A 16,894-nucleotide genomic window follows, 5' to 3' on the forward strand; every position below is an offset into this window, starting at 1 on the left:
GTTCTTAGGGAACACGACTGCATATGTGCAAAAGGTTACGTAAAGCCTTTTTTGGCTTCAGAGCGAGCTGTGTAATGTCTGACAAATTCCCTCAAGTGATGTCATCCTGATACCTTTGCTTGCTATTGGACTACGTTTCCCAGATTCCATCTGTAGCACATGAGTTGCATGTTCAGTGACAGAGTGAGTGAATTAACTTATCCCCAGTCAGATTCATATTTCGAGGTAGATAGATAGCTACCCACTTTAGCTAGATTGTTAGCTACCTTGCTAGCTAACGTTACAGTGTATATATTGGTGCCTCTTATCGCTGTGTGAATGCCGGGATCAGACGATGTTTTTGTCTTTAACGATGGTCACCGTGTCAGATCTAATGATCACAGTTGCTATAAACTAGGCCCCAACCAATCATAGCGCGTCTTATTTCATGACCATGGACAGGTTCACAAACTCATCTCAGAATCAGGCGAGATTGGTGGAGACTGATCCTGGCATAAGTTGTAATGCGAGTGTGCCTTTATAGGAGTGCAAAGAATTCTTGTAACAGTCTTTGTTAATTTCACAGTGTAGACAAATATAGGCCTAATCATAGCTGCCGTCAGTGGATTTGGCAGAGAGTATGAGAAACCAGCTTCAATCCTCGGTTACAAAGTCATTGGGAAAATACATTTTGCTCCATTCTGATGATATGCTGACAGATGCACCGTGGGAATGGCCACTTTTGGATGCTATTTTAAGGATTTACTGTCATCTCTGACTTACTGTAAAAGCACAGGGGATGAGATATTTCTTCACGCAGTACAAAGCTCCACAGATACCTTTCCTTTCATAAGCGTTTAAATGTGCTACACATCTTTCTGTGTAACCGTATCCTTGTATGAGCTAATACGGGATTACACTGGAAAGAGAGAAATCATCTTAGTGAAATGTAAATCCCATGATCCAGTGTTCATTCATCATCTCAGCCTGAATTTCAAATCAATACTGTTCTCCATATGTTAGCGCAGCGCCACACCTCACACGCTCATTACAATCTCATCTTACTTTGCTGGGTTTTTCTTGGTTTTAACTAAAAACAGAGCAGGCATTTGCTTTGCAGCACCATAAGATACTTTTACAGCTTGGGTGTGAGGCCCTAAACCTGGCAGTTTGACACAGTTAGGCACACAGGACCGGGAAAGCAAACACAGTTGTTATGAATTTCAACCCGTAGGCAAGAACAAAGTAATTAAACAGTTTGAAAATGTGAAGTTTTCAGTCTGAAAATACTGTCTGCTGCTTGCCTGATACTGAAAAGTTCAGTATTTGGAGAAAGCTCAGTGTCTAGCACATAATCTAAGGTCTGTAATAGACAACACAGTGATGATAGTCGAACTTGACACCGCACTAGACTTTATTTGGCAGCCCTAAAGGTGTAAATTGGTGCTAGGAGGAATGTAAGCACAGGTAGGATTGTAATGTGACAGCCTCAACAGTTAGGAGTTTGTGCACACACATGTGTGTGTGCGTGTGTGTCTGTGTGTGCATGAGTCATGGCTGCTGCTGTGGCCTTTAACACCCAGTCATCTGTCATCCATCAGCTCAGCTCTGCACTGCTGTCGTCTCAATCGCCTGACATAATATTGCACACACACCACTCACTTTCTCTGTCTCTCTCTTTCTCTCTCTCACACACATACAAACAGTATTTTGACAACGTGCCACCAGCACCGAGTGTGAGTGGCACAGAAACACACACACTGTGTCCCCACAGTGTTCCCTGATTAACGAGATGGTTTGTTCTCTTCCTCAGGCCTGGACCAATCAGGCACGAGGACACAAATCTCTCCCCACTGGTGATGCTGAAGGCCACCGGCCACTATTTATTGGCAATCTCAGGCCTGACTACCCAGACAGACAGAGCAACACGCTTGCCACAGGAAGACACCACCGCCATGTCTGTGTGTTTTTCATGCTCTGGGTAAATTTGGCCACAGGAAATAAATATGTCCGCCAGTATCATGAAATAACAGTTTCAGAGAACATCACAAATACACACAAGCACACACCGAGATGCACTGAGGGGTCTCCTCATTTTTAGATTGTGTGGGTGTGTCAACAGAGGAGGGACATTAAAGCCACAAACCCATCAAAGCTGCGATTAAAGCAGATTACAACTTCTCGACTAAAGAGAATAATGTCTCAGCAGAATTATTCCTTCTCTTCTTACCTCTCTGGACTTAATTAGCAGGATTTAGCAGGCTTGGTGTTTTAGCAGCTCGGCTAAACATTAGTAATTGCCGTGTTTATCTGCTTTCAGAGTAAAAATAACCCACATAGAGAGGTTGTGACAGTGTGGCTGCTCTCACCAAAGCAGTATTCCTGTTTTGTTCGCTGAAATCTGAAAACAGCTCCTCATGGCAGATTTTTTTTTTTTTTCTGAAAGACCTCGATGACAGCTTTGTTGGTGAAACATTTAACAGTGTTCCCAGCAGTTATTTTAAGACGACTTTAATTGTTTACAGTGTTTCCTATTTTCTATTGTTTTCTCTTCTTAATGGCTTGAACATCATTTCAGCGGCTACATTACGGATAGTGATGCCACGAACTTCAGCCTCTGACGTTTGAACTGTTGTGACGAGGAGTTTTGGTACTTCGCCTCTCATCTCCTGATCTCTCTTTTTACTTCTCTTATCTGTCCTCTGCTCACTCGCTTCTCACTACCCTGTTTTTATCTTTTATCTTGTTTATCTCCCTAATAAGAAGGACCTTTGAAATCTGTGCTGACTTACTTCTGGTTCATCTCCAGAGACAACAAACAGCATATGTAAGACACAGATGCACAGATTCAAAACACACCGCAAACATCTCAGGTATGTATATTCATCATGCTTAACATTCCTAAACTCAGGAGCCTACAAGTGAGGTTATGAGAAAGTCAACAACTTCTACTATGCTCTAGTGATATTGATGCCATACAAGAATTTAAATGCAGGGAGACGTAGTGGGAGGAAACGTGGAAAAACAGGAGCCAGAACTGAACTTGGCCCGTACTTTACTGTATGTGAGTCATTCTTTGCATAGTCAGACACGCTGTGATCTCAAACCTGGCTCAAAGTCATTACAGCAGGGAGGCCAGAGAGGATTGATGGGGAAGAAGTGGGAAGATTGAAGCGTAAACTAAAGTTCTAATCCTTAAGATTGTCATTCATGCTCACGATTGGCATTATTTTTTATCAGATTTACGCTCAGTAATCACCTCTTTATATTGACCAAGTGCATTTCAGCAACAAGGACGTACTTCAACTTTTTGATATTGTTTTGTTTATTAACTTCCTGTCTACACTGGACGTGGGGATGTGTCCCATTGTGTAGATTGAGTCTGCTGTGCATGGCGTTACATTTTATCACATATCTTAGCAGCTTCAGAGTATGACATACAGTGTTAAGGACTCACAGCAGAGGGAAAATGAGCGTTGGTGGCGGAGTCCGCCATTTTTGCACTGGATTCAAATTGCGTTCACACACATGGGGGATTCACAGAACAACAATCTGTTTTTTGTATTTTTTTTTATAATAATTTTAGATCTTTGTCATAGTCTATGACTTCATGTCAACAGTATTTTTTGTCTTTTTCCAGCAAAATCAAGCAATTTTTACTCAATCAACACACGTCAACACAAGGGTAAAAATGACAATTTGCTGTCTTACCAAGGGTTATGTACCAGACTATTTTTGTCTCCGATCAGTGACTTCCTGGGGTCTCCGCTAGTTGCTTTCTGCAGCGATGTCGAAGTGTGCTCCAAGGTGTATCAGCACACTGTGCCATCGCTGTTCGATGCCTTTACAGGTGCAAGAGGACACATCTAATAACACACAGCTGTGATGCTGGTCAGAGATGAAACAGACTTGAAACTTTTAACCAAAGCGGCCTGTAAAACCCTCAGTCTGGTGTTAATTACTCTTTAAAGAGTGAGGGAGGAGGAGAAGGAGAAGGACAAGGAGAAAGAGAAGCAAGGAGGAGGACAGATGGCTGAATGAAGTGAGGCAGTACAGGAAGAAAAAGATGAGGAATAGAGGTCAAAAAAAGAGAGCAAAGAGGAGAAAAAGGAGGAGATATGAGCAGGGTGAGAGTAAGACACACACACACACACACACACACACACACACACACACACACACACACACACACACACACACACATTGATGGTCACAAGCCAGAACGCTGGGGTTTGTCAGCTTGATTGGGAATCTTTTCAGAAATCTCCCAGAGTTCTGAGCGATGGCAGGGAATCTGGAGAAAGAGAAGGATCACAGGGGGAACGTGGGTAATATGCCAGGGAAGAGAACTAACTTTTCTCTACCATCAGCACATCTGCTGTGGAGGACGATCCGTCTCCCTATCATCGCTACAGGACGACACATATGGCAGGAGGGGTAGAATTTGCACACACACACACACACACACACACACACAAAGAGCGCGGCAGCGAAGACATGCCGGCATGCTCGGTAATTGTCTCAGTGTGATTGTGACCACAGCTGCAGAGGACACATTACATAAAAGCAAAGGGCTTCCTCACTCACTTTCAACTGACTGTGTAAACCAGTGGCTCAATTATATCCATTACACACTCCTCAGATACAGATGAGCCCACAGTGGAACAGAACGAATGCGTTGCGACCCCTCCTGTCTGCCCGTCCCATTAGAGTAAAACACTTCACTTCCAGCTGACCCTGATCTGATTTATGTAGCTTTTGATACGGTTATCATGAGATTGTCAGCACTGTTCTCACACAGAAACTGCATTATCAGAAATGTTTTGTGTAATATGATACCGGCCTGACCGCGTTTTTCTATCAACATGACAAAGAAACATTTGTATTGACTGCATGTGCAAACATTCATTCTGAGCATACTGTACGCAGGACCTAAAGCCCAGTCTGAAGTATCAACGTCCTGCTCTCTGTACACCTGAATATCCACCCAATTTAAGAATGTCAGGCTTCTTAGATTAGAAGCAATTTACTGCAATGCAAAGCAGCACTTAGGTGTCGACCAAATCATATGTAGCAAAGCAAATTAGTAGTACAGAAACATATGAACTGAGACGGCGACTGGAATCAGCACATAAACAGAAAACGTTGCAGAAGCACATGCACACCTGCGTGATGTCAAACCTACCCATTTATCATGTTTAATTCTTTGCAGTTTCACACGGAGGTAGTTATTAGAAGTGTGGCACACGCTCATCAATCATCCTTTTTTTGTCCTTAAGAGTCAATGTGTGCTTTCCTGTTATGACAACTTTGTGTGTACACACACATAAACACTCACATTTTGTTGACAGAATAATCCTCAAAGAACCACTCTACAAGAAATACATTTGAGCTTGTAATTCTATTATATCTTGTGGATGAAGAGTTAGTCACTGTAACTGTAGGTATACACTCATAAACATTTAAAATACAAAACCAAACACATGCACGCTGCTCCACACAAACATCTGGGCTTATAATCTTCAAATCTCTTCAAACTCAAGTCTGTCTTTTGAATCTTGTAGTAATATTAACACTCATTTGGTATAATAGATTATATGGATCATAAATGAATGCAATGCATCCTATTAAACTGCAATTAATTATGGAATTCAATTATGGTTGAAAGGCCATGTATTGCCCTAAATGGCCTTTCAAACACCCGAGAGTGACTAAATTATGTTGCGGCAGCCACAGTATGCAGAGTGTGAACAGAGCCTGCGAGATGAGGAAAACACAATTAAGAAATATCATTATTAGATTATTGTAGCTTTGAAAAATGAAGACTAATAGGCCAGCCTTTGCCTCCTACCACAACTGTGTGACTGTAATTGCTCCACACAAGCACACACCATTAAAGGTCAGGGATCAACAGTGTACAGACAACCACAACATGACCCATCTGGATTTGACAGTCACTCCGGTTCATTGCGTGCAGTAAACAGAATGATAAATGTGGATTTTCGGTTCCTTCAAAGCTCTAAGTGGGCCTTGTTTTTCTTTTTTTCCTGTTTTCTCTCCTCCCTCTCTCCATCCTCTCATCTCTACAGCCATTCTCTACTTTTATTTGAGCTAAATCTGAACACATCAGACTAATGCTACGAGACACATCAGCCAGCTCTGTGGGAGCAGAGAACTGACGACACAGGAAGATGGAGATGATCTGAATTCCTCTTTCCCACCCCCCACCCCACCCCCCCGCTCTCCCAGAGATCCAACTGTTCTTCAGCACATTCAAAGTAAAATAAACATCCATCTATATCCTGTCCTTCCTGTTTTTAACCCACTGACTGTCTGAGCCATAGATTACTGTGTCTGTCCTCAAAGCTCATGGCTAGTATTATAGCCACTGTTGAATGAGGAAGCACAGAGCTCTGTTTTTATTCAATTAAACTTCCCTAGGGTGCGCAGCGGCAAATGAACTGCAGCCTAACAAACTCCCACCACCACACATCACTCCGCTAATCAGACAGCAGCCATGAGGCGCATACTCCACTTTGACAATTTCATTCTCACTACAAGGACGTCTGTGGATTACTGCCATTGTGTACACAAAGCAACATATTCTGTCTATATATGTATATATATATATATATATATTCATATTCTGTCTTCGTATGTGAAGATTAAAGGGATAAACGTTTATTCCGGAGCGGGAAAAGAGAGCTTAAATTGTTTATAAGGTCAATAAGAAATACATGGTGCCCTCAAGTCCATTTTCGGACTGAACACAAGTACAAGTAAAAATTCTTGACTTTTACAAAGTTAGCGCTGTATTATGCTTCTTAGGACATAAAATGCTGTGACTGTTGTTCTAAATTTATTCTTCTTTACATATTAGATACTTAAAGATTTCCAAAAAATAAAAACTTTTTGTCAATGTGGTAGATGTGGAGTAAATCCATGACTCTGATTGGCTACTCCCGCTCTGAACACACCTGTGATTACTCGTGTGGTCGTTTAAGTTGCTCTTAAAAGTCGCGCTTACTCTCTGCTGTGAGTAGGAGTAGGTTGCTTGATAAATGCGTCTAGTCTTTATGTTCAGCCCACAGTGAACATTTTTTTTGCTGTTGTGCATCAAAGTTAATTATTAATCTCGGAAGTAGTCTTTCTAAGTTTTTACTAACATTTTCTGGTGCTTCAACCATTTTACATGGTCTTCATCAGCAGATGGAGTTTGCTTGGTTGTCACGGGGGAGAATCTGTTGACATGAGAGGTTTAGGTTTAACTTTAAGTATCATCCAAAGCAGTTTGAGGACTTCTTGTTGGTGCTTCTTGTTGGTGGATTGTTATGTTCAAGGTCAAGAACAAACTTCTGTGCTCATCTTATCACAGTCAAGAGGTCCACAAAGTGCTATGGATGACATCATAACAGCAACTGAGTTTGCATGTGAACAGAACAATCTCCATGACAACTGAGGAAACACCACCTCCTGATGAAGATCCCATGATGGGGTTGACAGCCCCAGAAAAGGTCATAAGGGAACCATGAGTTTGGATTGCTATGTCACATTTTTCGAATTTTTGTGGTTTCATGTTTCTGGCTTTGGGAGAAATACACAGAGCAATAGAGATTTAATCACAGACACACACTCCTGAAAGGGTAAAACCACACACTTCACCATGACTCTGATGATTTTGCACTTGAGGAACATGTTTATTCCTCGCCGAAGTAGATAACTACTGCACACACACAACAAACAGACACACAGAATGAGGAAACTGCTGTAATAGCAGTGAATGTATTTGGGTCTCCAGAGCAATGAAAGCCTTGTTCACATGAGAGGCTCCATTAACCTCTGAATCAGCTGCCATAGTATTACATCCTCCTTACACACACATTATTACATTAACCTACATGGTGTTTTGGTGAGTGGTTGCTCATACCGAGGACCATTACATCGCAATTTAAAGGCCCTGTGCGCCCACACAGGTGTTATTCCGCCTGATTAGACTTCATTTCAGGGTGATGTTGGGTGGAGCTGTGCTGCGAGTCACTGAAGCCTGTGTACTTATAAAGATGATAAAGGGGTAAGTTGCCCTGCCCCAACGGATGCCACTAAACTAACAGGAGATCACCCACACAGTCCTGAGAGGAGCCACAATCAGCAATAACTGAAAACATGTGTGATTTTTTTTTTTCACCATGGCTGTTTAGAAGCTTTAACATTTGGAAACAATGTCAGATTCTCCTGCTCGAGCGTGCACATCAAGGAAGCGTATTCAGTGTGGCTCCCACACTTCTCTGAGGAGTGCCAGATTTAACACAGCGTGTGTGTGTGTGTGTGTGTGTGTGTGTGTGTGTGTGTGTGTGTGTGTGTGCGTGCGCATATAGAGTGTGTTTGCAGCACTGTGACAGTAGTGGGAGGAAGGAAGTCACACGCCATCTCATCTTCCATGAGCTTCTGTCCCTTAGGTTGGCTGGTTACATAACTGATGCTAACACAGAACACTGGCCACCTCCAGGGAGGTCTGTTGCACGTAATTGTAATCACACAGTTGTACCTGCTGCTGTGAGAGAGCCCCGCATTTAAGCCTTGATATATAAAAATGATTATCGTTGCACACTCATAGTGCAGCGACTACTCGCACACACAAATTGCTCATAGAGTCAGACCTGCAGGTAATTTGCTTTGCTCCCATTCAGGAACTAATTATTACTATTGTTGGATTCGCCCCTTGGTTTGTTTGTGCTCACGCCGCAACATTCGAGAGCAGTCCAAAAGTTGAAAACAATGCCGTGCATGAGCTAGCTGTTCTCTCATTGGTCAGAAATATTACTGGGAGATTCACCTCGACACAATTCCTCCTCTTTCTTTTTTCCTTCTTCATTACAGAGCACCTGCAGCGTCTATTGCACATTGTTTTCATTGTATTTATGTGGTTAATATACCAGTGTGTTCACTAATAATATGCAGTTCCAGGGAGCATCTAGACTGCGATAAGAAAACAATGTCCTGATGCATCTTATTAGGTGACATGCTGCCTCAGAAGTTCACCATGGAGATGGGCTCTGACGGGTGCCTACCACCACGCACTGCCACGACAATTGTTCCTCAGACAGCGCATCAGGTAAACTTGTTTAGATAGCTGTACCAACACGAAACAAGCATCCCATCACGCAATGCACAAGCCAGTTGTATAATCACAGGCAAACTGTGAATACACTAAGCCTGTATTTAATCTCCACATCATAGCCCTAATCTTACCAAGAAACTTAAAAAGATCCTGCAAAGGTAAAACTATACTTTTGATTCAGCAAAACCCCAATGGCAGTGTTTTTTAATACCAACATTTTTTAACTTGTTGACTGATGTCAACAGTTTTAATACTCTTTATTTCAAGTGGTTATGGCTATGACAAACAATGGTTAATGTTAAGCAACTAAAACATTTGAAGGTTGAAGGTGAATGTTACGTAGAGATCACTGTCATTATAAAACTAAAAATAAACAAATATACATTCTGCTCATGTAATCACCTCGTGACCTCTTGAGGTGACCCCAAACCCAGACTGGGAACCATCCTTTTGCTGATCACAATCACAACCTTGACTCTGAGCCCGAGTCATGCGGGGTCATCCTTTATCATTCTGAAAAGAAAAATTGGAGGACACACACTTAACTATGTAGCAGGATTTCGACATCAAGAGCCTAGCACTGAAAATATGAACACAGAGGAACATCAGAAGCAGCACCGAGGCTCAGAAAGGTGCTAATCTTGTCAAAACACTATGATCACTATGATTATAGTGACGCTCTCTCAGTCACTCAGGCTGTAATAAAACTATACCCTCTCATCCCTCCAAGGCTTCCCTTCTTCTCCACCTCATCCTCTCTGCACTCACTCTCTCTTTCGTCTCACAGACTGAGAGAAACCCACACACAGACGCACACACACACACACACACACACACACACACACACACACACACACACACACACACACACACACACACACACACACACAGCCTGTGTGTGGGTCAGTGCAGCAGTGGTGGCTGCAGACTGGAGCAGAGGTCGGCCGCACCCTGCTATTATCCCCAGAGCCCTGCTCTGTTTAAAGGCAGCGCTGTGGCACACTGAGTGATGGCTCAATGGAGGGCCTGCTGGGAGCTCACTAGCAGGTGAGGAGTCAGACGAGCCGGAGGGAGAACACACACAGAGGGACGCAGTGCAGGCACATGGACAAATACACATTTGCACACAGGTGGACGCACAAAAGCTGTCAGTCAGTCATGAGTGAAACAGGCAAGAAGTAAAACCTGCAAACGCACAGGGAAGCACACATACATGCAGGAATGCCTGACACACACACACACACACACACACACACACACACACACACACTCATATGCTGAGTGTAGTAAAAAGCCAGTCGTGCTCTCCAGGGATAGAGCCAGTGGCCACAGAGAGGCAGAGAGGAAGCAGCTGGCTGCTGGAATACATCCCCTTCTAACACTGTAATTTCCTCCCAGAGGCACACCTGGGCCAGCACTCATTCACACATATATACTGTATCTGTGTGTGTGTGTGTGTGTGTGTGTGTGTGTGTGTGTGTGTGTGTACAGAGCACACATGTGAGAGCATATTTGTATCCGTGCATGTGTCTGTTTGTTTGTGTGTGCGTGCTTGCCAGCATTTGCGCGTGTTTATGCAGGTATGCGCTAACACACACTGCTCTGCATCCCTACTGCCCGATATAACACCCCTATTATCATATAGCATTACACATTATTACATACATAAAACACATGTTCCGCACATAATGCAAGCTGTGAATCAGAGTGCGCTGCCACTGCTCTTTCAACCCGAAATAAATGGCAGCTGTTGCGACAATGTGGCCAGAACGGAACAACCAGCTGATCTAAGACCAGTAGCTTCTTACAGCCAGTTTTATTTGATGGACACAAAACAAGTCAGCGTTAAACCACAGCAAAATTCCTTATGATAGGGAAATCAAAACCAACATATAATTTTTTGATAAAGAAACAAATTTATTTTCACACACTGTGTCTTACGTAAGTTTCAAATTGAATGCTGTCCAATTAACGCCTTCTTTTCCTGAATAGGCTATACTTACATTTTGGACGGCTATCTTCAGCTTTACAGCCCATATTTATCCACACCATTATGGTTCCTTGATGTTTATTTTTCCAAATTCTGGAATTTGCTGCTAAGCATTAGGTTTTTCGTGCTAAAAATGCTCAGCCTCAAACAAGCCTTGGCAAATGACATTGTTTACATAATCTATATATGGTGAAGGAATTCTCTGCTGAAACTTCTGGGTTTTAGATCTTAAAAGAGCAGCCTAGAGATGCTCAGGACAAACAGCTCCTGATTTCATTCAGACTTGGGCTTAGACAGCCTGTTTTGCTTTGGGGCGAATGGGAAGATGGTGCAGGAATGGGCATACGTTGCTTCAGGGAACTGGACCACATTAATGTGGCAGTTAGAAATGAGATAAGCTGTGTTTTAAGAAACCTGATTGTCTAAATTCAATTTATTTGCAGCTCAAGGAAATGTGTTTATTACAATGCTGTAGTCAGGCAGTCTAAAATTGAAAAAAAAAAAAAAAAAAAAAAAAAAAAGTTTAGTTATAACATTGAGATCACTTTATTTGGAGGTAAAAGGAGCCTGTCTGAAAAGTCAGTAATTATCCCTCAGTGCACAGAAAAACTGTGTTGCACAACTATGACAAGAACAGTCGGTCAAAGCTGAACAAAGACACTGGCCTTTAAACTATGATGGAGTTTACAATGCATATTTTAGCAATAATTTTAGCATTCAGCTTTAGTTTCTCTTCCAAAGAAGCTTGCTAACCAGGGGGTTTCTTTGACACAGTCTGAGGGTCTGACTGCTTGTCTTCCTCGCCCCATCAAACGTCTTTGTACTGTTGGAGTGATGGCTAAAACTACAAAAAATAAAACCTATAAAACCGGAATTTCCCTTCAAAGTTGTCCACATTAACGTACAGCTTGTGGTGGTGCAGATCCAAAGCAAAGGGATTAGAGGATATTCTTTGCACAGTCTCTTGAATAAGCCTCATCAGAAGAATGTCACCTTTCTGGTCTTTTTTTTTGGTGGCTATTTTGGATTTCAACAAGAGGCACACAGCACTGCAAAGTGTCTGCTGGGACCCCCTGTTACATACTGAAGATGAGTGCAGGCCATTTGTGTGTGTGTGTGTGTGTGTGTGTGTGTGTGTGTGTGTGTGTGTGTGTGCGCACTCTCTCTAAGTGCTTAGTCACGAGTCTCCTCTTAAAAACCCTTGCACCATATGACTATCCTTGTGTCACACCAGCAGAAGCAAAATGGGGAGGAGGGAGTAAAGTGAGAGAGAAAGACAGAGAGGGATAGAGAGAGAGTGGGTTCTCGAGGGAGCCCCCTTCATATTCAGGATGCGAGAGGCAGACATTAAGCTACAGTGACTAGCACCACTGGCCTCTGTCTGACCCTCTCCAACTTCCTCTCAGCTCAGGCCAAACCTGAAGCGTCATTGTATCGGTGCCGCGCGACGTGCCATACGCCAACAACAGTGACCTAACCACGGCTCACATCAGCCCAGAACAGTAAAGCACAATGCAGTACAGCAAAAAAAAACATACAAGAACAGCACAGAAAAGCAGCACCTGAGGGCTAAAACGAATGCTGCCTTTGTGTCGCTGGCTCAGTCCTCCGCCCAGTGTCAGTCCTCCAGCTAATTGCAATAGCTTTGCCCCAGAGGCTGCAGGGAGCCTTTCTGCCTTTAGAACAATACAGATCTCCGAAATGTCAACGAAAACAAGTCAGCTGCAAAGGACTACATTTTCTTAACACAATTCTACAACCTACTGAGTATGTGAGTTCAGAGCACAGCTGAATGATAGTTACCACATACCAAAATATAAGATACAAGCGCCTAACATGCTACTTCTGTTGTGCTAGGAAACACATGAGAAAAGATTTCTTCTAATGCAAGAAAAATAGTGTCTTTTCTGCATAATATTTATGTGGGAGTTTAGTCCAGGTACCAGACTAAATGAGGGGGATTACGGGAAAAAGCCCTCTGGTTGTCCATCTGTTTGGGCATGTCTCAGTACCCTGGACACAACACTGCACTGGCACACATACACATGCTTGTATACACACAGTTGAAGCGACACACCCACACAGACAGTCCAGTCCCACCAGACAAAATACTAAACCCCACCCTCACTGTCCAGTCTCAGAAAAAAAAAAAAAAAAAACATGTCTGCAGACACCAGACGAGTAAGACGAGTTAGAACAGACAGACAGACATTGATCAAAACCACAGATAAAAAATGAAATTGTGAGGGGCGGAAGAAAAGACAGATTGAAGGATGGAGCTCTGTCCGGCCAGCAAAAAATGAATGGCAATCCTTCGTTTTCTATCGCCGCAGCGATTAATTGACGAATGTGCCACATTAATAATAAAGCTCGCTCTCTCCACTTAGGACATTGATTCACACCTCCTCAGCTTATGGTGTAAGAAACCGATCAATCTCGCTCCTTCTTCATCTCTCTTTCTCTCCTTCTTGAGCTCCTCTATTACCTTGCTAAATATAACTTCCTTGCCTCTGTCTTTAGCCAGGAAATGAGTCCAACATTCAATAACTGGCTGCGAATTAAGTAGGCTTGGCGAAAGCGATCTTCAGAAATGATTGATTGATTACTAATAATACGCTAATATTCCTGATTGATCTATGAGGGTTGGTGGGGGCGATTGTCTGAGAAAGACAATACGAAGGAATCAAGGAGAGGACAATGGGGGGGGAAAGGCAATAAGAGCTACAACGTGCTTCCTATGTGTCCATGTGGCTGTGATATTACAGTGGTGTGATGTAACAACTGGAAGGTAAACCTATGTTTACATAATGTTGTGGTCTAGAATAGCTGAGGCAAAGATAAAAAGGAAAAAGACAAGAGAAATGAAGGGAGAGAGCAATCCACATCAAATGCTACTGGGAGCAGCACATGCCTGCTTGTCTGTCTGTCTGTCAGTCTGTCTGTCTGCTTAGCCTTGAAAATCCCAGCACTCAAAGCCAGACGACCACAGAACTCATGCCCACGCCATACATGCACGCACACGCACACACGCGCGCACACACACACACACACACACACACACACACACACACACACACACACACACACACACACTGTGGCCTGTTCTATCCTACGCTATTGATCTGCACCCCACTCTTCATTAGAAAGAAAGATTCAACGGCAACAAGGAGCAGTGAGACGTGTTATGTGTGTCTAAGTGTCTGTGTGCACGCATGTGTGTTCCGAAGTGTAAATGTATGATCAAGGGAGTTGTGTAAGCCACGTGTGGTTACATCCTGTATCTGAGTGTGTGACTTTCCGTACAGGTTTTTTTTTTTCAGCATGTGCATGCTCGGGCTTGTGTGTGTGTGTGTGTGTATGTGTGTGTGTGTGTATGTGGATGTACTGCCAGGTATCAGTAACAGTGGGAGCAGATCTGTGTTACTCTAACGCAGTCTGTCCTCCCTGGGTGTTCCTATGGAAACTCTCTCTCTCTCTGTATATTATTAGACATTCTTGAGTCAACTGCTCAGAATAGGAAGACACAGATCACATCTATTGCGATACACTCGTTATAAAGCGCTTCGACTTGCTCCTGTGCAGCATGGGAGACTCGATTCTGTGAGAATATTTTTGCTTTGGTGATTAGCGGAGATGCAGACTCTTGCACTGGTCGGGGTCACAATTGATTGACTTGTAGGCATCAGATCAATCACGGTGATTGGGCAGCCACTTCTACTGACACAAGCCTGAGGCATGCATTGCAGTAATATTTTTCCCATGCAAGCCAAGTTCTTAAACCCCTGACAGTACAGCTGACAATACTAAAAATACTATTTTCTTTCTTATTTTTCTGTTTATTTCAGTTTTGTGGCACATTTTCAAAAAGTTTTGTGAGTCTTACAGCAGATACTGAATGTACTGTATACTCCAGGTTTCCTGGTATGAGCCAGTAAATGGACAATGCCTCAAAAAATGAATGTAAATTTCTATTACCACTATATCAATTTAATTTTGCCATGAGCTCAAAAGTCATAAAGTGTCTAGATAGACTAAATACAAGCATAATCTACTGAATGCAAGCACAAGTTCTGCTCTTTCGCCTAAGTTATTAGGTGCATTCTCAAACATAAATGACTGAATAACTTGATTGCCAATGATTCCCAAAACAAAATATATGACCGTTGGAGAGTACCAGCTCCATCCTCATCGTACCGGACGTTTGTTGTCATGTGGTTAACATTATGAAACAGTTGTAGTTTGATTCGATTTCGCCATCAAAACTGCTTGGCTTGGTTAAGGCAACAATGCTAATTGGTTTGGTTTCAGAAAAGGTCATAGTTTGGCTTAAAATAAGTATGTAACTGTTAAGTACGTGAGATATGCATGTTACGTAAGATAAAACAAGTCAACCTTGGCTTTCGGTTGCACGGCGAACACTAACAGCGGCCTCCTGGGTGAAAGGCCTGTGTTTGTTTGACTCACCCTTAGACCTCACCTCATCCATATGCAGACTTTCTTTCTCTTTAAACTACGTCACCTGACTTCCTCCTTTGCTCCCGTCATAATTGCGACAGCCACTAGAGGTAGCAGCCTCACAATAAACGTAAATATCGGTGCTAATAATAAACGGGCACAATCGACCTATATGGCCGTTCTTCTGGTGGGGGCGGGCTGAGTGGAGCATGTGTGTTGCACTCCATACTGTGTCTCTTCCACATCCTTATTGTTCATTCACGTTAAACGCTCCACCCAGGCTTAAGATTAATAAAAGATTGAAACATGTGTTTCTGTGCTTTCTTACACGGTAATCTTACTGTGGAGAGTTACTGAAATACAGTATCATTCCGTGCTGTTGAAGGTGAAACATTTGACTGAGAACTGTGCAGTTATAGAAACCATTTTGATGCTTCTTGTCCCTTTGGGTTACATAAAATGAGAAATATATGCACATTCCTCACGTTAAAACTGATCAAAACTTCTATTTATTTTGTGCTCCACTAAAAGATGAAGTGAAAAACACAGTAAGATGAAGTCACTTGATTAAACTGATTCAAGGACAATTCCTTGAAGCAAGTTCATCAACCTCACTTTACTGCATTAAAGGCCAGATTTTTTTCATTTAATCGTAAAGAAAATAAGATTTGGGACCAATACAAGATAAAAGAGATAAACAGATGAATTTTTCTGATGAATATCTAATTTTGTTCCTGTGATAATGTTCAGACCTTGAGTATTAAAGCCTATTTGAATACATATTTGTCTTCCCTCAATCTAATCCTAGCGCTGACAGGCTACATGCCCAACTGTAAGTATTACGCTTCCTCTAAAATAACAGCCCTTCTTGTTGTTTCAGTTCATTTAATTCATCTAAAAGGTGCAAAATGGAGGCAGAAGCGTCAGGAAACCAAAGCCGTGAATGCCAGCTGTTAAATGTTAAGGCAGCGTGTAATTCTATAAAAGACACAGAGGGTCCTACCTTACCAGTCAAATGTGTGTCTCCATATGTCACTCCTTTACCACTGGAAAATTAGTGCAGTGGCAGGAGGATGTGTGTGAGTGTGTGTAGGTGTAATCTTTTTGACAGCAGGGTGTGCTCACGCTGTGACTCACTGTCTTTGCATACAATAGTTTGATATGATTATATAACCAGGTGTGTTAGAGGGGAGAATTCTTTAAGACACTAGTTTATGTCAGGATGTATTGCAGAGAACGTTAATGACAACAAAACAAACATGCAGAAAATATTCTTGTGTGGGTTTAAAATTAAGGACGAATGATTACACAGCTTGCAGTCAGGGGCGTTAAATAATTTACACGTGTGGCTA

The 16,894-nt window shown here is 42.5% G+C and overlaps 1 protein-coding gene across 1 annotated transcript in view; it reads right to left on the minus strand.

The window, feature by feature from the left end:
- LOC143326084 (A disintegrin and metalloproteinase with thrombospondin motifs 2-like) overlaps positions 1 to 16,894 on the minus strand; it is a 110,151-nt gene that overhangs the window by 43,896 nt on the left and 49,361 nt on the right. The window lies entirely within an intron of this gene.

This window comes from Chaetodon auriga, chromosome 9 (assembly GCF_051107435.1).
Source record: "Chaetodon auriga isolate fChaAug3 chromosome 9, fChaAug3.hap1, whole genome shotgun sequence".
In the NCBI taxonomy this organism is placed as follows: Eukaryota; Metazoa; Chordata; class Actinopteri; order Chaetodontiformes; family Chaetodontidae; genus Chaetodon; species Chaetodon auriga.